Raw genomic sequence first — 25,341 nt, forward strand, 5'->3', positions numbered from 1 at the left:
AACTTACGATAGGAGTTGTGTGTGTGTATGCTCAGTCTTTCAGTTGTGTCTGCCCAACTCTTGCTGCCCTATGGACTGTAGCCTGCCAGGTTGCTCTGTCCATGGGATTTTTCAGGCAAGAATACTGGAGCAGGATGTTATTTCCTCTTCCAGGGGATCTTCCCTTCCCAGGGATCCTGTGTTTCTGGCGTTGCAGGTGGATTCTTTACCACTGAGCCACTGAGGAAGCCCCATCCCCTTAAACCCATTGTAAATTGAAAATATTGTAAGTCAAAAGTGAATTCAATAATCCTAATTTGCAGAACGTTATAATTTAGCTTAGCCTACCTTACACATGCTCAGAAAACTTAGGTGAGCTTATGGTTGGGCAAAATCATCTAACACAAAGACTATTATAATGTAATAAAGTGTTGAATATCTCCTGTAATGTATTGAATGTTGCACAGGAAATAACAAACAGAATGTCTGGGTACAGAATGGTTGGAAGGATATTGGTTGTTTATCCTCTTAATCATATGACTGACTGAGAGCTATGCCTTGCTGCCACTGCCCAGCATAATAAGAGAATATCCTACTGCACATTGTTATCCCAGGAAGAGATTAAAATTCAAAATTAGAGGCACAGTTCCTACTGAATGAGTATTGCTTTAATATCATCCTAAAGTCAGAAGATCATCAAGTTGTGCCAATGTAAGTTGATAATTGTATTTTCTCTTATAACCAAAATGAGTCCTACCAGTCATGGATTTCATTAATTATTAAATACCATTGATGATTCATCACAGCTTATAAAATAATGTGCATTTTTTTCTATGGCATTAAAGATATTTGACAGTAATTCCACAAACTATCTTTTGAGTTCTATAATTCTCTATATTTTTCAACTCCCCATCCCCCACCTCTCAGCTTTCAACATTTTTATCTTGAGTTCAATCCCAGTGGATCACTTACCATTCTCTGAGCATTTTCTTCCTAAAGCACTGTTCTCATCAGCTTAAATATTCTCCACAACCCAGATTGTGGTCTTCTTATCAGACCGGGACCAGGTGGACAGGAGTTGATGAAAAGAAAAAGAAAGAAGGATGCGGGGGACCCAGGTCTCTAGTGGAGCAAAGGTGTTTTATTAGCAGAAATGCAAGCTTATATATCTTTGTTGAATTGATTACACAGGATGAAGTGCTGTTGATTGCAACAAAAAATGGATGGTCTAATACATACAAGGTCGCTGATGCTGAAAGAAATCATGGAAGGGAGTAACTGAAAGGGATCCAAGTAGACACCCTTTCTCATGATCTCAGTCCTGAGAGCTGCGTGCAGTTCTACTCGTTCCGTAATAGGAACTGATAAGGAACACAGAATCCTTGAGAAATGGCACACAAAGGAAGAATAGTGCAACATATTGGACTCCTTAAAGTTAAACGCCCCCTGACAATTCCCCCTTTTTATTATTTTTTGGGGGTGACTGTCGATACTTGAGTGAAAAAGGCCCTGACCAAATGAGTTTGTTTAGTTTGATTTATCTTAGTTGAAAGGCATCAGCATAGTACATATATAATCATTAGGGTTATTATTAGTGTTACAATTTCAGATCTAATACTGTGTATAATACTTTGTAACCATCTTTGAGAGTCCAGTTTGGATAGTTGATCAGCTGATTGTTTAGCTGAAGTTTTTAGATTATAGGAAGAAGGTAGATTTTTAGAGAAGGCTTCAAAGATTTCTTTTTGTAATAATTGTACATTTAAGGAAGCATTCTCATGTAAGTCTTGCAAATGAAATTTGATTTGTTTCCAATTGTAAGCAGTATAGTTGAACTGAACAGGAGTAATAGAAAACTGAGTAGAATTCCAATCACATTTTAGTGAAGTCTGTTTTTGTAAATCTGTTAATTTATTTCCGACCCATTGAGGGCTATTTTCATTTTCTGTGATTCATCTTGAATTTCTTCATTTATCTGAGTCTGAGTGGTCCACATAGTATGAGCATCTTTAGTCTAATTTTGGATAAAATTGTGTGTTTGAATTGAGGTTTGTAAGGCAACGCTGGCAACAGCAGTAGTAGTATAAATGGCTATTAATCCCAAAGTGCTAAAAATTAGCCATCCAATGAATCGTTTAGATCATCGAACTAATTTAGTAAGGAACCGGGAAGCAAGTCCGGCTATGGGACCCTCTTCCCAGGGTCTTTGGAGATCTATTGGCAACCATAGGTTACGTCGAGATTGGAGAATTAGAAGGGATTCATTTTTTATAGACATGGAAGAGTTAAGACAGGTGTATAGTTTTCAGTTTATACAAGTTATAGAACGTAAAGTCGTATTAAATTGCAAGTTTCCTATAGCTACAACAAAAGAAAGGGGAACACAAGCTTGTATAAAATACGATTGATTATAATGAAAGAAATAATGACTAGAACTGTGACTAGTCCCTGTGAAATATCCATTCCAAGTTACAAGTTCTTTCGTGCTTGCAGCAAGCTTTCAAATGTTCCATTGTTCAGGCTCAGTCAGTTTATTGAAGATGATTCGAGGGCAAGGGGGTGCCATTTCACCATCATGCCAGCCAAGAAGTCCTTTGTCATGGTAATGTTCCATCATAATATTGGTAATCTTTCATGCTACTTGAGTAGCATAATCGCTTTTAGTGCTGTTAATATCATCTGAACAGTCAGATAACCATATACCACGGGGTCCCCGATCGACAATGGTGTAATTGGCCACCAATATCAATTTTCTTGATTTGGCTTGATATCTGTCACAATGAACAGGAATATATTTAAAGTTCTTATAAGTAAATCTTTTGCATAATGTTTTTTGTCCTTTCCCTACAGTTTCAGTGGTGTTGATATGATTTTTATAAAAAGAAAGGGCAGTAAATAATCCAAGCAATGTCCGAAAGTCCTTTTTTGGAGGCAGGACGAAAGCCTAGGTTTGTTGGCCAATGTTTATGCATTATTTTGTTGGGCCCCTGTATAAAAGAATAATTTCATAACCTAGAGAAATATTAATTAGTTTTTCTTTTTCCTCAGGGTGTGAGGGCCCCTCCAGACTCCAAGGAGCAGGCATGTGTATTGAGTCATTAGTGGATACGATTGGTCTTATGTCTGTCCATATTATAACCTGCAAGAAAAGGGGGGTTAGGTATATAAGCCCAATAAGTGTGATTTATTAATTCAGCTTGAGCAGGGGAAGCAGAAGCAGGCAAAGCAAGCATAGCGACAAAAATATTTTCTGGATTCCGAGGCATTCCCTGTTGAGAAACCAGATTCTCAGCTTGATTAGGAAGGGTTTTTATCTGTCTCCAAGTAGGGAGATCATGAGGTAGATGACTTTGAGTGCAGTGTTTTTGGGAAATCTCTAAAGCCGCCATGGCTTGTATTGGAATTTCCTCTTTCCAGGCATTTTGCCTTTTCCTCTCTATCTTGAATGCCGGTGGTTTCCCGAGGGTAGATCTTCTGAAGAGGGAGCCAGTTGACTCCGTAGGATCCATCTGAAGAAATATAAACTTACCTTTTTTCCTATAATATTACTTTTCTAGATTTCCATTGTTTAGTCAGCCCAGCTTGATACCAAATGGGCAGAGGAGAAGTGTCTTTCAGTTTCTTGAAATGTTTTTCTGTTTTTGTCAAAATATCTCTTTGTGGTAAGTTTAAAAAATGTAAAACAAATAAAGCTGTGTTAACAATAGTTATAGGATTAAAGAATATATTGCATTGGAATTTAGTAAAGTCTGCTCTGGATAAGGAAGGTAGAAGTGTTCCTATGTATTTCCCATTTTTTAATTTTTTTATTTGTAGTTTTAGTGTGTGATGTGTTTGGTTGATAATAAGGAATGTCTGTAATATGTGTAAGAGAAAATGATTGTAAACATTGTTTGAAATGCTTAGAAATATAGGCAGGGCTATTTGTTTTTATAGAGCTAGGAGTTCCCGTAATAGCAAAATAACCTAACAGATGAGTTATAATGTGGTGTGTAGTTTTACCTTGGAGAGGTGTGGTCCAGATGAAAGAAGAGTTTGTGTTGATATAGACAAGTAAGGAAGAAGAAGGAGAGAGTTCAGGGCAATGAGTCTTATCCAACTGTTATAATTTATTAGGTTGTAATCCTAGAGGATTGGTATCTTGTGCAATGGGTTGAAGGTGTAAGGGTTTATAAGTAGGGTATTTATTAATGATTTCTTTAGCTTGGTGTTATGGAATTTTCCATATTTGGTATAAGTGATTTTGTCTTTCTAACATTGGTATAGATCCATTCTATTGGGTGTTCAAGTTGAGCAAGAAGGCCTGTGGGAGAATGGAGAGAAGGGAGTACAAATAATTCTAGATGTAAATCAAGTCTAATTTATGTAAGAAATTATTGTTGTAATTTATTTTGTATTAAATAAAGTTCTTCTTGTGCCTCTTGAGATAATGAATGAAGGCTATTTAAATTGGGATCTCCTTTCAAAGTATTAAATTAATCAGTTGATAATTAGTGGTGCCTAAAGAAGATCTAATCCAATTAATATCTCCTAAAAGTTTTTTGAAAATCATTTAAAGTTGATAATTTATCAATATGATCTGTGTTAGTTGGGGAATAATATGTTGTCTATTAATAATAAATCCTAAGTAATGATAAGGTGTAGAGGTTTGATTTTTTTCAGGGGCAATAAGTAATCCAGAGTCTTTTAAGTATTGTTGAGCTATATTGAACATGTGTTGAGTTTCTAAAATAGTCGGAGCTGAGAACAATATATCATCTATATAGTGAATAAGAAGATAGTTAGGAAATTGTTTTCTTATAGGTTTAAGGGCTTTGGTTATATAATATTGACATATGGTAGGAGGATTCTTTCATCATTCTGTACATCATTCTTTGAGGTAGTATAGTCTATTGGTATCGTTTATGAGGCCCAGTGTGATTAGGATAAGAAAGAGAGAAAGTAAATCCTCTTGGTCTAGAGGATGTAAGGTATATTCAAAAAGTAATCCTGTAAGTCAATAATTATAATATGCCAGTTTTAAGGAATAATAGTAAGTGTTGGGATTCCTGGTTGTAATGTACCTATAGGTTTCATAGATGCATTAATTTTCCTAAGATCTGTCAAGAGATGTCATTTGTTAGATTTTTTTTATAACAAAAATGGAAGAGTTCCAGGGGGAATAAGATTTCTTAATATGTTTTAATTTCAATTGTGTATCTGTAAGTTCTTTCAGTTCAGTTCAGTCACTCAGTCATGTCCGACTTTTTGCGACTCCATGAATTGCAGCACACCAGGCCTCTCTGTCCATCACCAACACCTGGAGTCTACCCAAACCCATGTCCATCGAGTCAGTGATGCCATCCAACCATCTCATTCTCTGTCGTCCCCTTCTCCTCCTGCCCCCAATCCTACCCAGCATTAGGGTCTTTTCCAATGAGTCAACTCTTCGCATGAGGTGGCCAAAGTATTGGAGTTTCAGCTTCAACATCAGACCTTCCAAAGAACACCCAGGATTTATCTCCTTTAGGATGGATTGATTGGATCTCCTTGCAGTCCAAGGGACTCTCAAGAGTCTTCTCCAACACCACAGTTCAAAACCATCAATTCTGTGGCGCTCAGCTTTCTTCACCGTCCAAATCTCACATCCATGCGTGACCACTGGAAAAACCATAGCCTTGACTAGATGGGCTTTTGTTGGCAAAGTAATGTCTCTGCTTTTAAATATGTTCTTTAGCAGTTTGTAATTGTTTTGTCCAACAATACTAACAATAGGTTTGTTAGTATTTTAAGTTATTTTAATAATTGTTTTGTTTGTTCAATGAGTAGTGGCCCCTAAGAAAAATGTGGAATGTATAATTGAGTTTGCTATTGCTTAAGTAAATCTCTTTTTATTAGATTAAGGGGAGCATCTATTATATAAGGTTGTAATGTCCATCCTAATGGAGATCAGTCCTGGGTGTTCATTGGAGGGACTGATGTTGAAGCTGAAACTCCAATACTTTGGCCACCTCATGCGAAGAGTTGACTCATTGGAAAAGACCCTAATGCTGGGAAGGATTGAGGGCAGGAGGAGAAGGGGATGACAGAGGATGAGATGGTTGGATGGCATCACCGACTCAATGGACATGGATTTGGGTAGACTCTGGGAGTTGGTGATGGACAGGGAGGCCTGGCGTTCTGCGATTCATGGGGTTGCAAAGAGTCAGACACGACTGAGCAACTGAACTGAACTGAATGTAGCAGGTTGGCCTTCTGGTCCTTCATAAGGATAAATTTGAATATTTTGATAAATTTTTTTGTATTTTGGTTTGGGAAATTCCTGTAATTTGGAAAGACATTTTTTGTATAGGCCAAGATTTGGGACATAAGTGTTTGGAAATAATAGTAATGTTAGATTCAGTATCAAGGAGACCAGAAAATTTTTTTATTATTAATTTTGATATTTATATTTGGTTGGACATATTTAGATATCAATGATGTTTATAAGGATTGTTTTTTATTTGTATATCATATCCTCAATTCATTTGTCTATATATCATTAGAGGAGTTAATAGAAATATAAGGTAAAAGAAGTAATTGGGCGATTTTATTTCCTTTATTAAATTGCCATAGTGTCTGAGATGATATCATAATTTGAATTTTTTTTCTTATAAATTGAATCAATTATTTCAGGGTGAACAGTAATTCCCTTAGAAGTCAGGTTAGATGGGTCAAATAAAAGGCCGAAAGTTTGTGGAGGTAGGGGTTCAAAAGGTCCAGTAGGTATTTTAGAAGGGATTATTTGAGGGAAAAGATGGATTTTGTCCCTGGTGTTTATTGAAAGGAATCTGGGGAGTCCTCAGCTTGGAGTTTCTTGAAATAGGCGTTCCTTCAATATCATATTTAGATTGATATTGTTTGGCCTAATTGTATGCCTTTTAGGGTAATTTCCTTTTAAATGGGTTTAGTCCTTATATGTAAAATATTTTTTATTTTCCTGTTAAAAGTAGTAGCCATTGTTTTAGTTAATATTTTTATATATATATATTTTATGGTGATAAGCCTTCAAACAATCAATAATAGTCCTAGTCTTCATGAATTGAAGTGATAGCTCTTTGACGTTTCTGATTTTTCCCAAGACATATATTATTTGAGATAACTTTGGCACAAGATTAGCCAGGGAGAACAGGTTCCAGATAATGTTTCTGGGCAGGATATATTGTTACTGTGTAATCAGGGATACAAGTCTTGAGATATAAGTTTCCAGGCAAGATTTGTTACAATTATAATCATTATCATAGAGTCTAAGAAAAGCATTTTCATGGGTAAGACATTGTGCTGTGTAATCATTAGTACTGGACCTAAAGAAAGGTCAGTTTTCTGGCAAGATATATTACTTCATAAGTTTTAAGGAAAGCATGAGTGAGAATGTTTGCTTCCGCTTTATGGGTCTTTGTATTGACTGTTTAAGGTTTTTTTTGGTTTGTTTTTAATTAGTTGATTTTCTATTTTTTAACTTTACATTACTGTATTTGTTTTGCTGTACATTGATATGAATCCACCATGGGTGTACATGTTTTCCCCTTCCAGAACCCCCCTTCCACCTACCTCCCCATCCCATCCCTCCGGGTCATCCCGGTGCACCAGCCCTGAGCTGACTGTTTAACTCTTTCAATTCTTCCTGCTTTTAGGAGAATACAGTTGTTAGAGAAAGGGGTGGAGAAATCATTCTGTAACTTTTTCCTGTTGGAAAGGGGTATAGACCCTAACATGTTGAGGCAATATATTTTCTTTATCCTTACACTGAGGATCTCTGATCTAGGGGCCCTAAGCAACAGCTGGAAGAGCCTGTGGCAATCATAGGAGCCTGAATAATCATTTGTAACTTAAATGCCTCAAATTTCTTAGATAGAAAATTCATTATATAGTTACAGATATAAAAAAGCAAACAGCAAGAATAAGATGACTACAATTACTATAGTCAAGATAGTTTTCCATCATTTCGAGATAACCCTCTATTTGCTGACATGAAATGATGAAGTAAAGTAGAAAAATAGTGAGGCTTTTTAGCCTTTTGTCTCATAACCCCACACTTACCAGACCTCGGTGGGTCTCCGTCACTCCATCCTTGAACACCTTTGGTCCCTGTTTCAGGCACCACTTGTGGTCTTCTTATCAGACCGGGACCAGGTGGACAGGAATCGACAGAAAGAGAGAAAGAAGGATGTGGGGGACCCAGGTCTCTAGTGGAACAAGAGTGTTTTATTAGCAGAAATGCAGGCTTATATATCTTTGTTGAAATGATTACACAGGATGAAGTGCCGTTGATTGCAACAAAAAATAGATGGTCTAATACATACAAGGTCACTGATGCTGGAAGAAATCATGGAAGGGAGTAATGAAAGGAATCCAAGTAGATACCCTTTCTCATGATCTCAGTCCCGAGAGCTGTGTGCAGTTCTACTTGTTCCAGAATAGGAACTGATAAGGAACACAGAATCCTTGAGAAATGGCACACAAAGGAAGAATAGTGCAACATATTGGACTCCTTAAAGTTAAACGTCCCCTGATAGCAGATCATTATAGTGAAAAAAATGTATGTATCTGTAAGATGATTTAGCTTTAATACTATCTTCTCCATGAAGATTTTGTAGGTTATTTCTGAAGCTTTTTGTCAATTTCTACCACTTCTGTATTTGCATTGATATTAACTTATTCTAAATATTAATGTGAGGTATTATTGTATATCACATTCGTATAATTTTGTTTTATATTATGGATTAAAAAACATCTGACTGAATGCAATGTATACATATCTATGAGTGTGTATGTATGTGCTCACACATGAATAAGTATTTGTCTGTGTGTGTGTATTTGTGCACACAGAGGTAGCAAAAGAAAATAGCTTAGGTTGAAGGAGGTAACGTTTGCCCATTTCACAGTATTGTCACTGTCCAAATCTGACTACTCCACATCAGTTGAAGTTGCATATCTAGGAATCTTAAATAACTTTCTTCTGCCTGTTCTGACCTTTGTTGTCTCACATTAACTCATTATTCAGCAGCTGCCTGCCTATCTTACTTTAAACTATTCTGTACTCAGCTAAATTAGAAATACTATTTTAGATGAAAATAGCACATAAGTATCCACTGAGAAATCCCTGGTGGTTTAATTATCGCTGATTTTTTTAGAAGCAATTTGAAATAGTCTCCAGTTGTGGTTAATTTAGCAATACATTTTCTGTGGTGTGGACGTGGCCATAAGTGTTAAAATATTAAACAAGCCTTCATGGGTTTAGGGTTGTTTTAATTGCCAGATTTCTTTTAGAGTAAAACTAATACAGCAGTCCTGTAGTCAAGGATTCTTAGCAAATCCAAACCTTTTTTGAGTGTTTGTTCATTTTTAAGCTTATGGTAGAAAAATGAAAGCCTCTTTGGGGAAAACTAAAGTTTTAAAATACCCTAATCCTTTCTGTATACTCTTCATTTTTGAATTATGAGACGTGTTCAGTAAAAGTGGCAAGCAAATACTACCACCAATCTTTAATACGTGTCATGCTTGTTTATACAACGAGAGCAGATTTGAGGAACAAAATGGTACATCGGGTTCAGCTACTGAGTAGATAATCATAATTTTTTGGGAAGACTATTTGACAGAAGCTTAAAGGATACAAAATATAAGAGCACTAAACCATGTAAAGGGATTAAACTAGTGTTCTCTAGGAATGGGGTGAATTGCATAAATCTGGAACTTGACTGGGAGAAGAAATGTATGCATCCTAATCTCAAACATGAAAATCATGTTCCTTTTTAGATATACATTCAATATTATAAGTAATAAACATGTTCTTATAATAGCCACATGGATTTTCTAAGGTCTTTTAAAAATGTAAGTCAAGCATGGTAAGACAAGTCCTTATCATATAATGGAATGGATTAGGTGTGAGTGTAAAAATATTTTGTCACATTTCCCAAAGTTTTTTTTGTGTGTGTGGGAAATAAGTCCTACAAGATGTTTAATGAAAAAGTGCTCATGAATAAATGTTTTTTAAAATATTGAGTGTGTTATGCCATTCTACATTGAAGTCAGTTCACTTATTAGCATATTAAAGACTGAGTATTTTGTGACACACTGGAAGCCAACCTTCCTCAAAGTTATTTCAATACAAGATACCTTTCCAAGCCAAAAACATTATTCCTTTCGAAGTCCCAAATAAGTAGTCATTAAGACAGATGCTCAAAAATAATGTTTTAAAATGTCATCAATTGAAAAAATAAAATCTGTATAGGTAAAGAACAGAACTGAAGTGAGTTTTCTGCAGTGGCCGACAGTCTTTGGCACACAGAATGAAATCAGAGAGAAATCCTTGGCTGCTGTCAGGAGGAAGTACATTTTCTGTCAGTGTAACATTCATTGCACTGACGATGGTATATTCCATTTGACCCAACTGAACTCTTTGTTTTCTTTTCTGTGAAGAAGCAATGGTGGTGCCTCCCTCAATGTGTGCTTGTGAGGACTGTATGTAGAAATTTTTTTTTTTTACCAGCCCTTAAGTGGTACAAAAATTGCTATGCTTTCTAACTTCATTTTGCCTCACACTCTCCAGCAACCTGAAGTCTTTGAATCAGTTTGGTTTCTCCAGTCTGAAACGATGGTTTGCACATGCGCTATGCCTCTTTCATCTCTGAAGACACACCTCTAGCTGTGTTGTTCTTCCAATAATGTTAGTTGCTTCCAGTAATGTTCCTGCTACTGCTGCTGCTAAGTCGCTTCAGTCATGTTCGACTCTGTGCGACCCCATAGATGGCAGCCCACCAGGCTCCGCCGTCCCTGGGATTCTCCAGGCAAGAATACTGGAGTGGGTTGCCATTTCCTTCTCCAGTGCATGAAAGGGAAAAGTGAAAGTGAAGTCGCTCAGTCGTGTCCGACTCTTAGCGACCCCATGGACTGTAGCCTACCAGGCTCCTCCGTCCATGGGATTTTCCAGGCAAGAGTACTGGAGTGGGGTGCCATTGCCTTCTCCGAGTAATGTTCCTACTTCTTAGTGAAAAAAATAAATCTTAAGGGAAGTCTCAATGTCCTGCTTCTATGTCTCTAAATCTCACTTTTTACTTGCCAGTGCTTTCCTTTCTGTTAAAACGGTAGTATCTTCCTTCAACGGCTTCCCTAGTCAGTCACAGGAGGGCTGTATTCTGCCCTCTTCAACATTCTCAGAGCTCTAAGCAAATTTTTTTGTCCCAGTCTTATATTTTCAGTGAGATTGTCTCCTTTTGATTCTTCCAGTTGATGTTTAAAGAAAGGTGGTTCTTCCTGTCAGATGAGATAACACCAAAAACATGCAAGATGAAAGCAACAAAACATGCTAACCTTTATTCTGCATATATCCTTCAGCCACCATCATTTCTCTTTCCTCCCATTTTAAAGTCAAATTTTTTGAATTGTTGTCACTTGCAACTTCTCCTTACTATCTACTCACTCTAAATAAATAGATCATCACCTCAGCTCTTGCACACATAATTTACTCTCAAATTTACTTCTAAATAGCCTCTACTTGTTGTTTGTATGTAACAACTTTAATATCTTTTGAAAAATACTTTGAGAACTGATTTCAAATTTCTTCGTTTCTGTGGTTTACATAACGTATAGTTTACATACACAAGTGATTGCTGTAAGCACTGAGAACAGTTCACCAAGAAATCTATAAAAGCATTAAATAAAGAAAGATTTTATTTCCAGTTCAGTTCAGTTCAGTCGCACAGTCGTGTCCGACTCTTTGCTTCCCCATGAACCGCAGCACGCCAGGCCTCCCTGTCCATCAGCAACTCCCGGAGTCTGCCCAAACTCATGTCCATTGAGTTGGTGATGCCATCAAACCATCTCACCCTCTGTCATCCCCTTCTACTCCCGCCCTCAATCTTTCCCAGCATCAGGGTCTTTTCCAATGAGTCAGCTCTTCGCATCAGGTGGCCAAGGTATTGGAGTTTCAGCTTCAACATCAGTCCTTCCAATGTGCACCCAGGACTGATTTCCTTTAGGATGGACTGGTTGGATTTCCTTGCAGTCCAGGGGATTCTCAAGAGTTTTATCCAATACCACAGTTCAAAAGCATCAATTCTTTGGCTCTCAGCTTTCTTTATAGTCCAGCTCTCATGTCCATCCATGACTACTGGAAAAACCATAGCCTTGACTAGATGGACCTTTGTGGACAAAGTAATGTCTCTGCTTTTTAATATGCTATCTATGTTGGTCATAATTTTCCTTCCAAGGAGTAAGCGTCTTTTAATTTCATGGCTGCAGTCACCATCAGCAGTGATTTTGGAGCCCCCAAAAATAAAGTCAGCCACTGTTTCCACTATTTCCCCATCTATTTGCCATGAAGTGATGGGACCGGATGCCATGATCTTAGTTTTCTGAATGTTGAACTTTAAGCCAACTTTTTCGGTCTCGTCTTTCACTTTCATCAAGAGACTCTTTAGTTCTTCTTCACTTTCTGCCATAAGGGTGGTGTCATCTCCATATCTGAGGTTATTGATATTTTTCCCGGCAATCTTGACTCCAGCTTGTGCTTTGTCCAGCCCAGTGTTTCTCATGATGTACTCTGCATATAAGTTGAATAAGCAGGGTGACAATATACAGCCTTTGCATACACCTTTTCCTATTTAGAACCAGTCTGTTGTTCCATGTCCAGTTCTAACTATTGCATCCTGACCTGCATGCAGGTTTCTCAAGAGGCAGGTCAGGTAGTCTGGTATTCTCATCACTTTCACAATTTTCCACAGTTTATTGTGACCCGTGCAGTCAAAGGCTTTGGCATAGTCAATAAAGCAGAAATAGATGTTTTTCTGGAACTCTCTTGTGTTTTCAGTGATCCAGTGGATGTTGGCAATTTGATCTCTAGTTCCTCTGCCTTTTCTAAAGCCAGCTTGAATGTCTGGAAGTTCACGGTTCATGTATTGCTGAAGCCTGGCTTGGAGAATTTTGAGCATTACTAGCATGTGAGATGAGTGCAGTTGTGCATTAGTTTGAGCATTCTTTGGCATTGCCTTTCTTTGGGATTGGAATGAAAACTGACCTTTTCCAGTCCTGTGGCCACTGCTGAGTTTTCCAAATTTGCTGACATACTGAGTGCAGCACTTTCACAGCGTCATCTTTCAGGATTTGAAATAGCCCAGCTGGAATTCCATCACCTACACTAGCTTTATTTGTAGTATTGCTTCCTAAGGCGCACTTGACTTCATATTCCAGGATGTCTGGCTCTAGGTGAGTGATCACACCAATATGATTATCCGGGTCATGAAGATCTTTTTTGTACAGTTCTTCTGTGTATTCTTCCCACCTCTTCTTAATATCTTCTGCTTCTGTTAGGTCCATACCATTTCTTTCCTTTATTGTGCCCACCTTTGCATGAAATGTTCGCTTGGTATCTCTAATTTTCTTGAAGAGATCTCTAGTCTTCCCTATTCTATTGTTTTCCTCTATTTCTTTGCATTGATTGCTGAGGAAGGCTTTCTTATCTCTCCTTTATATTCTTTGGAACCCTATATTCAATTGGGTATAGCTTTTCTTTCTCCTTTGCTTTTCACTTCCCTTCTTTTTACAGCTATCTGTAAGGCTGCCTCAGACAGCTATTTTCCTTTTTTGCATTTCTTTTTCTTGGGGATGGTCTTGATCCCTGTCTCCTGTACAATATCATGAACTTCTGTCCATTGTTCATCTGTCACTCTGTCTATCAGATCTAGTCCCTTAAACCTATTTCTCACTTCCACTGTATAGTCATAAGGCATTTGATTTAGATCATACCTAAATGGTCTAGTGGTTTTCCCTACTTTCTTCAATTTAAGTCTGAATTTGACAATAAGGAATTTATGATCTGAGCCAAAGTCAGCTCCTGGTCAACCCAAAATGATAATCATGTTACCTTTCTAAAATGATAAGTTCTTTCCCCTATGGTTCCATTTGAATATCTCCAAAGTCATAAAGTATGACATCTTAACATCTATGTGCTGCTAAGTCGCTTCCGTCGTGTCCGACTCTGTGCGACCCCATAGACAGCATCCCACCAGGCTCCGCTGTCCCTGGGATTCTCCAGGCAAGAATACTGGAGTGGGTTGCCATTTCCTTCTCCAGTGCATGCAAGTGAAAAGAGAAAGTGAAGTCGCTCAGTTGTGTCCGACTCTTAGCGACCCCATGGACTGCAGCCTACCAGGCTCCTCCGTCCATGGGATTTTCCAGGCAAGAGTACTGGAGTGGGGTGCCATTGCCTTCTCCACTTAACATCTATGTGTATCTCCTCTATATCTACATAATTTATTGATGGGTCACAAATAAATTAGATACTTCTCAGTGGATTATGAATATGCATTGCTTCTCAAATGTCTTAGGTTGTTTTCTTTTTTTAAATAGCTAATACCTTTGAATATAACTATGTCTTCTGTTCACAGACATCATCCACTAAATTATTAACTAGCTAAGTCGGTAAAGAATCCACCTGCAATGCAGGAGACCCTGCTTCAATACCTGGGTCGGGAAGACCGGCTGGAGAAGGGATAGGCTATCCACTCCAATATTCTTGGGCTTCCCTGTGGCTCAGCTGGTAAAGAATCTGCCTGCAGTATGGGAGACCTGGGTTCGATTCCTGGGTTAGGAGGATCCCCTGGAGAAGGGAAAGGCTACCCACTCCAGTGTTCTGGCCTGGAAAATTCATGGACTGTATATTTAGCCCATGGGGTCACAAAGAGTCGGACACAACTGAGCAACATTCACTTACATCAAATCCAGATTTAAGAAACTCGTCAACTTTTTATAAAGTATAATAAAAACTTCTCATTACGTCAGTGAGGTATGTTTAAAGGACCAGGGTGTTTTGAATTAAAGTTCAAACTTTGTCCTTAACTATTCATTTTATTCCTATTCAGCATACTCTTAATATAAGGGAATTACTTGGATAATTTTACTATTCTTAAAAACTCGCTGAATTTGAAATGAAAATTATTTCAATTATCGTGACAGAAAAATCAATATATTATTTCTTTCCGGTAGTTTGTTTCATATGAGTTCATTTAAGAAGTGAAATTATATCAGATATAACATATGCACATTATACAGATTTAGCATGTAAGTGGTAGCTCAAGTCATAATGGTAGCTCTATTTTATAAGCTTTATTTTAAAACAAAGTATCTAGTCTCTCTGCAAAGAGAAAGGGGTACTAAAAATAGATTCTTAGTTTTCTACATGTTCTCTTTCCTAGACTATGTTCTTTTGCTTTGTCTTTCCATTCCCTTCTGTTGATTATATTTTTTAATTAATTTATTTCAATTGGATGCTAATTACAATATTGTGGTGGTTTTTGCCATACAATGACATGAATAGCCACGGGTGTACATGTGTCCCCCATCCCAAATCTCCCTCCCTGTCCCATCCCTCTGGGTTGTCCAGTGCACTGGCCTTGAGTGCCCTGTTTCATGCATCAAACTTGGACTGGTCATCTATTTCACATATGGTGATATACATGTTTCAATCTTATTCTCTCAAATCATCCCACCCTCGTCTTTTCCCACAGAGCCCAAAAGTCCATTCTTTATATCTGTGTCTCTTTTGCTGTCTTGCATATAGGGTCATCGTTACTATCTTTCTAAATTTCATATATATGTGTTAATATATTGTATTGGCGTTTTTCTTTCTGACTTGCTTCACTCTGCATAAAAGACTCCAGTTTCATCCACCTTATTACAACTGATTCAAATGATTATATTATTTTAATGTAAACTCTGTTTCCAAAATTCTTACCTCCAAAGACAGTTGTTGAGATGGGGGAAATAAAATTGTTGGACTGGGTAATGTTTTACAGAATATACTTAATGTTTCACAAGTTACATGGATACATTTTATTTAATACTTTTTAAAGCATTATCTCATTTAATTTTCACAGCATTCCTTGAAAACAAACAATAGTATTATATGCCCTGAATCTTACAATGGAAGAAACATATTTAGATTTGTAAACAGAATAACACATGAGATTGTAGTTAATAAGGGACTTATAATTGAAGCGCAATTTCTAATTCTGTCTTAATGCAGTCTTAAATTTCATGTTTTGATTTCTCTGCAGGGATAGATGACATGAATCTAAAGCTTTAGATTATCCAAAATTCATTTAAATTTGGCTTTAGAATGTTTTCTGTTTGGTCACTATTAAAATTAATATGTAGTTTGAGTGTACAGCAATTGGAGGTGAAAGATTGGTGTGATAATGAGAGCCTATGAGAATAAAATCCAGTGCATTTAAATGATAAGTGAACCCCCCTTAAGTATACTGTTGGAGATAATTGAGAGTTCATTCTAAAAGTTTAAGACAGTTTTGTCCAATGTGATAGTTGTGAGACAGATCCTATAAATATTGCAGGTAATGAGATCCTATGGTTAGCAATGATTAAAGATTCATATTAGCAGATTTTGGAAATTATTTTCATGTGACTGGACTCAGATTAATGTTAAACATAAGCTGTTTACATAATAGTATGTAAAAGTCTATTGTAATTAATCAGTACATAAATTGATACTAATACTACTAGTCATTTCTACAGATTTATGTTTTTACATTGGAAAAGAACCTTAAATTCTTATGCTTTCAAGCTTTTCCTAGTTGTTATTAATACATCCATATCTAAAAAGATCAAATTTCTGCCTTCTGAAAATAGACACTCCTTTTATTATAAATTATATAAAACTCACACTTGCTCATTCCTGTTCACATTGATAAACTAGTGGCATAAATAAATAGATGACATTTATAATCACTTATATATGTCTTCATATCTGGTTATTTGAAAAATAGTTATTTTCAAAGCAATCATAAAAGAATATAGAACTATGAAATAAAGGAGTGAAGAAGAAACTGTGCTTGTTTTTTGTGGAGAAAAGACTTTCTGTAGTTCCAAATTTCTGATTCTAAGAATCAACTGACTTTGAGATGGTTATGCATTCTTTGGCGAAACAAATCTGAAAGCTGTCACTAATTCTGTCATTTATTCTCATTGTTTTCATTGTGCACTAAAAGATTAAAAGTACAAAATTGTATTTTGGAAGATTGACAGATTATCTAGGCATATGCCACATTAGTTCCACAGTCAAATGTGTTTTGCACAACGCAGGGTACACTGTTTTTCAGGACAACAAAATAAGTCACACATCTTTCCATATTGTCCCAACAAACTTCTTTCAAGCTAGGAAGATGAAAGAACTAAAGGTCAGTTCCAAATAGAGTAAGGTAAAGAAAATGAATCAAGGCAAATTGGAAGTGGTCAAACAAGAGATGACAAGAGTGAACATTGACATTCTAGGAATCAGTGAAATAAGATGGACTGGAATGGGTGAATTTAACTCAGATGACCATTCTATCTACTACTGTGGGCAGGAATCCCTTAGAAGAAATGGAGTAGCCATCATAGTCAACAGAAGAATCCGAAATGCAGTACTTGGATGCAGTCTCAAAAACAACAGAATGATCGCTGTTCGTTTCCAAGGCAAACCATTCAATATCACGGTAATCCAAGTCTGTGCCCTGGCCAGTAATGCTAAAGAAGCTGAACAGTTCTATGAAGACCTACAAGACCTTCTAGAACTAACACCCAAAAAAGATGTCCTTTTCATTATCGGGGACTGGAATGCAAAAGTAGGAAGTCAGGAAACACCTGGCATAACAGGCAAATTTGGCCTTGGAGTACAGAATGAAGCAGGGCAAAGGCTAATAGCGTTTTGCCAAGAGAATGCACTGATCATAGCAAACACCCTCTTCCAACAACACAAGAGAAGACTCTACACATGGATATCACCAGATGGTCGACACCGAAATCAGATTGATTATATTCCTTGCAGCCAAAGATGGAGAAACTCTATACAGTCAGCAAAAACAAGACTGGGAGCTAAGTGTGGCTTAGATCATGAACTCCTTATTGCCAAATTCAGACTTAAATTGAAGAAAGTAGGGAAAACCACTAGACCATTCAGGTATGACCTAAATCAAATCCCTTATGATTATACAGTGGCAGTGACAAATAGGTTTAAGGGACTAGATCTGATAGACAGAGTGCCTGGTGAACTATGGACAGAGGTTTGTGACATTATGCAGGAGACAGGAATCAAGACTATCTCCATGAAAAAGAAATGCAAAAAAGCAAAATGGCTGTTTGAGGAAACCTTAGAAATAGCTGTAAAAAGAAAGGAAGCAAAAAGCAAAGGAAAAAAGGAAAGATAAACCCATCTGAATGCAGGGTTCCAATGAATAGCAAGGAGAGATAAGAAAGCCTTCCTCAGCATTCAGTGTAAAGAACCAGACATCCTGGAATGTGAAGTCAAATGGGCCTTAGGAAGTAATACTACAAATAAAGCTAGTGGAGGTGATGGAATTCCAGTTGAGCTATTTCAAATCCTGAAAGATTTGAAAGTCTGGGAAAGTGCTGCACTCAATATGTCAGCAAATTTGGAAAACTCAACAGTGGCCACAGGACTGGAAAAGGTCAGTTTTCGTTCCAATTCCAAAGAAAGGCAATGCCAAAGAATGCTCAAACTACCGCACAGTTGCACTCATCTCATATGCTAGTAAAGAAATGCTCAAAATTCTCCAAGCCAGGCTTTAGCGATACGTGAACCGTGAACTTCCAGATATTCAAGCTGGTTTTAGAAAAGAGAAGAACCGGAGATCAAACTGCCAACACCCACTGGATCATTGAAAAAGCGAGAGAGTTCCGGAAAAGCATCTATTTCTGCTTTATTGACTATGCCAAAGCCTCTGACTGTGTGGATCACAATAAACTGAAAAAGTCTGAAAGTGATGGAAATACCAGACCACCTGACCTGCCTCTTGAGAAACCTGTATGCAGGTCAGGAAGCAACAGTTAGAACTGGACATGGAACAACAGACTGGTTCCAAATAGGAAAAGGAGTTCGTCAAGGCTGTATATTGTCACCCTGCTTATTTAACTTATATACAGCGTACATCATGAGAAACCCTGGGCTGGAGGAAGCACAGCTGGAATCAAGATTGCTGGGAGAAATATCAATAACCTCAGATATGCAGATGACACCACCCTTATGGCAGAAAGTAAAGAAGAACTAAAGAGCCTCTTGATGAAAGTGAAAGAGGAGAATGAAAAAGTTGGCTTAAAGCTCAACATTCAGAAAACTAAGATCATGGCATCTGGTCCCATCACTTCATGAGAAATAGATGGAGAAACAGTGGAAACAGTGAGAGACTTTATTTTGGGGGGCTCCAAAACCACTGCTGATGGTGATTTCAGCCATAAAATTAAAAGACGCTTTCTCCTTGGAAGGAAAGTTATGACCAACCTAGATAACATATTAAAAAGCAGAGGCATTACTTTGCCAACAAAGGTCCGTCTAGTCAAGGCTATGGTTTTTCCACTGGTCATGTATGGATGTAAGAGTTGGACTATAAAACAAGCTGAGCACCGAAGAATTGATGCTTTTGAACTGTGGTGTTGGAGAAGACTCTTGAGAGTCCCTTGGACTGCAAGGAAATCCAACCAGTCCATCCTAAAGGAAATCAGTCCTGGGTGTTCATTGGAAGGACTGATGTTGAAGCTGAAAGTCCAGTACTTTGGTCACCTGATGCGAAGAGCTGACTCATTGGAAAAGACCCTGATGCTGGGAAAGATTGAGGGCAGGAGGAGAAGGGGATGACAGAGGATGAGATGGTTGGATGGCATTGCTAACTCAATGGACATGGGTTCTGTGGACTCCGGGAGTTGGTGATGGAGAGGGAGGCCTGGCGTGCTGCGATTCATGGGGTTGCAAAGAGTTGGACACGACTGAGCTACTCAACTGAACTGAAAGAAAATGAGGCCAGGTATGAGACAGTAGGAGAAAAGGAAGTTGTGAGAGCAAGATGACAGGAACAGAGCATCTGAGATGGAACCATGAGATTGCTGAATTGCTGTTCTCAAACTCATTTACTTATGGTCCCTGAATTTAGGAGCAAATTTTGAAGGGGATGAAAGTCTTCTAAGCTTGGGAATAATTGAACTCCTGATAGTGATTGTGGGAACCACATGTTCAGTGTCAATAGTAATTTGCTTATTTGACAAGATTTGAGTTTGCTTTATTCATGTATAAAATCAGAGTGAAACACTTTATAAATGCCAAGTCACATTGTTATAAATTCCATTTAAACCATATGCATTTGCATTTGGTCCTCCATATCCAGGGATATTCACGGATTCGACCAACCATGAAATGAAAATATTTGGGGAAAAATTTCTAGAAAGTTTTAAAAATAAAAACTTGAATTTGCTACATGGCAGCAGCTGTTTACCCAGCATTTCCATTGTGCTAGGTTTTTATTTATTTATTTATTTTATTGAAATGTATTTGACTTACAGCTTTGTGTTGGTTTCAAGTGCAGAGCAAAGTGATTTAGTTATATATGAGTATACATATATATTTTTTCAAATTTCTTTCCATTATAAGTTATTGACTTTACTTCCCTGTGCTATAAAATAGGTTCTTGCTGTTTATCTTTTTTTATGCATACCAGTGTATGCTTGTTAATTTAAAACTCTTAAATTATCCCTCCCCCACTTTCCCCTTTGATAACCATGTTTGTTTTCAATGTCTGTGAGTCTGTTTTTGATATTGTAAATAAGTTGATTCCTACTAAGTAATCTACAGATGGTTTAAAGCATTTGAGGGGATGTGCATAGGTTATATGCATATACAGTACCATTTACTATAAGTGTCTTGAACATCCATGGAGTTTGTATCTGTGGGCAGGGAGGGTTCTGGGACAGTCACCTGGGGAAAAGAGAGACTGCTATGCTTAGTTAAGCATAGGTCATTTATGGCAAATTAACCACTTTCTCATGTTATCAAAACACAAAAAAATGACTGAAAAGAACATGAGGAAAGCCCACGTATTTTGGTTTGCATTTTGCTTATGCTATAAGGAAAAACTGAGGTATTTTCCCACTCATCTGCTCATACAGGAGCTTTTTAGCCATAGGCGATGGTTTTGAGGACTTGGTCTTAGTGATGAGAGATGATGGGGAAGAATGTTTTCAATTTTGGCAGAATCCTGATTGGCTCCTCAGTAGTGAGTAGCAGACAGAGATCAGGACAGGGAGAGGTCATTCAGACAAAGGGAGATGTACAAAAGTGTTAGAGACTCACCGCTGCTGCTGCTGCTGCTAAGTCGCTTCAGTCGTGGCTGACTCTGTGCGACCCCATAGACGGTAGCCCACCAGGGTCCGCCATCCCTGGGATTTTCCAGGCAAGAACACTGGAGTGGGTTGCCGTTTCCTCCTCCAATAAATGAAATGAAAAGTGAAAGTGATGTTGCTCAGTCGTGTCTGACTCTTCGTGACCCCATGGACTGCAGCCTACCAGGCTCCTCCGTCTGTGGGATTTTCCAGGCAAGAGTACAGGAGTGGGGTGCCATTCCTTCTCCAGAGACTCACTAAACCTTATTAAATATTTTGCTTGTGACTGACTCATCCAAGTTACAGAGAAATCAAAAATTCTTCTAAAAAATACCCCCAAATCATTTATATCTTCTTAGATATATCGCTTGCAGTTCAGTTTTTTGTCATGATCTGACTGTATAACTCAGTAGTTTTCTGAAATAAGCAACTATTCCTTTTTATCTGGACATAGTTTTAAAAAATTACATTTTCTTTTGAGAAAAGCACCTACTTTGATTTTTGAAATAAAGACAGTAATGAATATTTTTAATATTAGTCTAAAGGAATGAACATCTGACTCCCTGAGAGAAATAATATTAAGCATACTCATTTTACAAAAGAAGTAAAAGTGTTAAGAGGAAAAAAATATATAAACTGTGATTATTCAGAATTTAATTTGTATACTTTTCATTTGGTGAATTATTCATATGCTTTTATTCTTTTAATCTTAATGCCTACCTTTCTCTATTTTTCATACCTTCCAGAAAAAAAGTAGATTAAAAATGCAGAAACAGAAGAAAACCCCCAAATCATAACAATGTCTGTTTTCTCTCTACTATTCAAAATAATTGTTTTTAGAATAGAAAGTTGAAAAAAGAAAAAAAAAAACTAGCATAGTAGGAAGTAATATTACCAGGAAAGATTAAAGAATTCTGGGCAGCTACTTTAAGTGTTTTAATTGGTAGTCTTTTGTTTCAAATAGATTTTAGTCTAGAGTACTAATGCATAGGACTCTTTTGTTTGCTGTTTTTAATGTATCTATTAATAGCTATAAAGTAAATATATCACTATAAGTAGAAACAAGTGAATAATAGAAAATTTGAGGAAACCTTATAATTCCAACAAATGTAGGTTCCCTGCAAGTTGGAAGATGGACTGATCACCTTTAATGATCACCTGTGACAGCCATATGGAAAGAAGGTCCCTTGAAATAAGGCAGGATGATAGATTGGATACAAATTACAGCTCTTAGGCAGAGTAGATCCGCCTTCTCCTGAGAGACAGTAATTTAAGATGATCCTGCTAAAATGTAATGAGATGGTAATGAAGCATAGTAAATAAAAAGTGATACAAGATGTCTTATGACAAGGATTTGATGGTCTTATGTGCTAACGGGCGGGAGGTGGTGCAAAGGTAAGAGCAAAGGAAAAAGATTTTACTTTTGAATTATTTTAGAAGTCAAACCTCCCACTGTTTCAGTCTTTTCCAAGAGGCTACCTGTGTAGCCTGAAGAGATAGAAAAACCCTAAATAGTTCCAGAGGTCCCAACTGAGAGCCTAAAGTGCTCACTGTGTTCCTCCCAGCAGTTTCTTAATAAGAATTCTAGTCTCTTTTTCAGTGGTTCTTCCTACCTTCTTAACTTACAACTTTCTGCATCTTGGGATCAAAAAAGTCCTTGAAGAGAAAACCATTGCTACATATTTGGCTCATATCCCTGTGCCTTTCTTCTTTCCAGAATCCCTGCTGCTCAATTTTTGGTTTCTTTGGCAGCCATGAACTGCAGTTCATTATTTATAAATATTTATTGATTATCTATTACATACCAAGTACTGGACTAGAAGCTAGGTAAGAACTGAAAACAAAAACAGATGTGGTCTTTGCCCTCATGTAATTTAAGATCTACGAGAAGACAGACATAATCAAGTAATTACTTAAATACAAGTAGAACTGAAATTGAGATAAGTGAAAGGAGCTCCAAGGTGCTGCAAAACCATGTATTAGGTAAAACTGACTTTGCTCGGGAGGTCAGGAGATGACCGTTTAATTAAGGATAAGTAAGGGGAGGAGGAGAGTGAAGAGCATTCCTGGAAGAGGGAGCACAGATGCTAAAACTGTGTGCACCATGGAGAGAGTAAGAGATGGAGAGAAGACCTGTGTTTCTAAAATGAGATAGAACTTCGGGAAATTCGATGTGTGATAGGTAAGATAATGTTGGAGGCCAGTTCATGCAGGGCCTTTTAAGCCAAGCTAAGAAGCTTTGTCTTCTTCATCCTCAGTGCAAGAGAGATCTTTGAAAGATTTCAAGCAAGGGGATAATACAGTGAGAAATTCTTATTGGACACAATGACCTGTATTTCATTAAGTATTATAATAAAAGTTTTGCTGTTGAAGAGTCTAAAATTCAGAGAGGTTATCAGATATTCATGATTATAGCCCTATTAAGTGATAGAGTTGAGATGCAAACTCACACCTCTGTTTCGTGGCTTAGTGATCCTCTCTTTAACCCAAGTTGCTTTCTGTGAAACAAGAACACACATGGAAAGGACTTAAAGGTAAACACTGCTGTTTCAGTTTGATGACCGCTGGAGAAGAGAGGTCAGTCTTAAGCTCCGTATTTTCAAACTAGAATAAAAAAGACCAGATTGGTGGAGAAATTGATGTTATGGCATATGGGGAGTAGCTGAAGGAACTAGGTAACTTTCTACTAAAGAAGAAAAAGGTGAGTGATTGAATCATGCCAATTATCTTCAGATATTAAAGAGTACAAATTTACTATGGGAAATAGATGGGGAAACAGTGGAAACAGTATCAGACTTTATTTTTTTGGGCTCCAGAATCACTGCTAATGGTGACTGCAGCCATGAAATTAAAAGACGCTTACTCCTTGGAAGGAAGGTTATGGCCAACCTAGATAGCATATTTAAAAGCAGAGACATTACTTTGCCAACAAAAGTCCGTCTAGTCAAGGCTATGGTTTTTCCAGTGGTCATGTATGGATGTGAGATTTGGATGGTGAAGAAAGCTGAGCGCCGCAGAATTGATGGTTTTGAACTGTGGTGTTGGAGAAGACTCTTGAGAGTCCCTTGGACTGCAAGGAGATCCAGTCAATCCATCCTAAAGGAGATCAATTCTGGGTGTTCATTGGAAGGTCTGATGTTGAAGCTGAAACTCCAATACTTTGGCCACCTCATGCAAAGGGTTGACTCATTGGAAAAGACCCTAATGCTGGGTAGGATTGGGGGTGGGAGGAGAAGGGGACGACAGAGGATGAGATGGTTGGATGGCATCACCGACTCAATGGACATGGGTTTGGGTAAACTCCAGGAGTTGGTGATGGACAGAGAGGCCTGGTGTGCTGCAATTCATGGGGTCGCAAAGAGTCGGACACGACTGAGCGACTGAACTGAACTGAACTGAACTGAATAGAGCTAACCAAGGCCAGTGGGGGTAATGTACAGGAAAGTACATTATAGGTTCTTAGAAGAATTCTCTGGGGATGGGTGTTGTCAAACTCCAGGACTGTAGTAGAATTTTCCTATTATGTTGAATATATGAGCAGAGCTTGATTGCTATTTGTGAATTACATTACAGAGAATAACTATCCTTGGAGCAGATAAATGAACCCTGTGACACCTAATAGTTCTCCCAACTCAATTCTGTGATTCTCTGATATATAAATAATTAAATGTAGTATTTTGAATTTAAAATAAAATTTTAATTTTTAAATGAAAAAATAAATTGTTTAAAATGAAAAAAAAAAAAACAACACCCAAGTATAAAAATATACTAAAATGTCTATAAGGCAAATAAATTTTCTCATTTTTCAAATTACTCTTTAAAAAATATGTCTTCATGTAAAATGACTTTTAAAAGCTGAGTTCTATGCACTGTGGCAAATCAGACATACCAAGTTATATAAAAAAGATCAATTCCTTGAAAAGCTTTCTTGAGAAATATTGATCATTAATTTAAAAAATTAGACATGCTAGAAATTGCTGTATGTGTACCATAAATGGAGTTTTATTATCCAGTTTTTTTGTCTAACTTGATCGTTACTTTAAAATTGATGCTTCCTTTGTTAGAATAAGGCATTGCTAATGTGCTCAGCATAAAGCTAGTAATGTTTCGAAGAACTACAGAGAGCATTGTCCTGTTAAAAAACAAAAAAACTATAAATGTTGAAGTTTTCCAAGTGAAAGATGATAC

General features: G+C 37.3%; 1 protein-coding gene and 2 long non-coding RNA genes across 9 annotated transcripts in view; 2 read left to right on the plus strand and 1 right to left on the minus strand.

Moving 5' to 3' along the window:
* SPAG16 (sperm associated antigen 16) overlaps positions 1 to 25,341 on the plus strand; it is a 981,998-nt gene that overhangs the window by 382,463 nt on the left and 574,194 nt on the right. The gene's annotated exons all lie outside the window — the stretch shown is intronic.
* LOC145542971 (uncharacterized) lies at positions 1,101 to 8,199 on the minus strand. The gene is made up of 2 exons (XR_014080321.1): positions 8,038 to 8,199; positions 1,101 to 3,118 (listed from the first exon to the last, which is right to left on the minus strand). It is a non-coding gene; the product is annotated as an uncharacterized LOC145542971 (long non-coding RNA).
* On the plus strand, positions 8,183 to 12,884 carry LOC145542975 (uncharacterized). The gene is made up of 2 exons (XR_014080326.1): positions 8,183 to 9,669; positions 10,943 to 12,884. It is a non-coding gene; the product is annotated as an uncharacterized LOC145542975 (long non-coding RNA).

The sequence above is a fragment of the Giraffa tippelskirchi genome, chromosome 3 (assembly GCF_054371585.1).
Source record: "Giraffa tippelskirchi isolate mGirTip1 chromosome 3, T2T-mGirTip1v1.2.pri, whole genome shotgun sequence".
Classification (NCBI taxonomy): domain Eukaryota; kingdom Metazoa; phylum Chordata; class Mammalia; order Artiodactyla; family Giraffidae; genus Giraffa; species Giraffa tippelskirchi.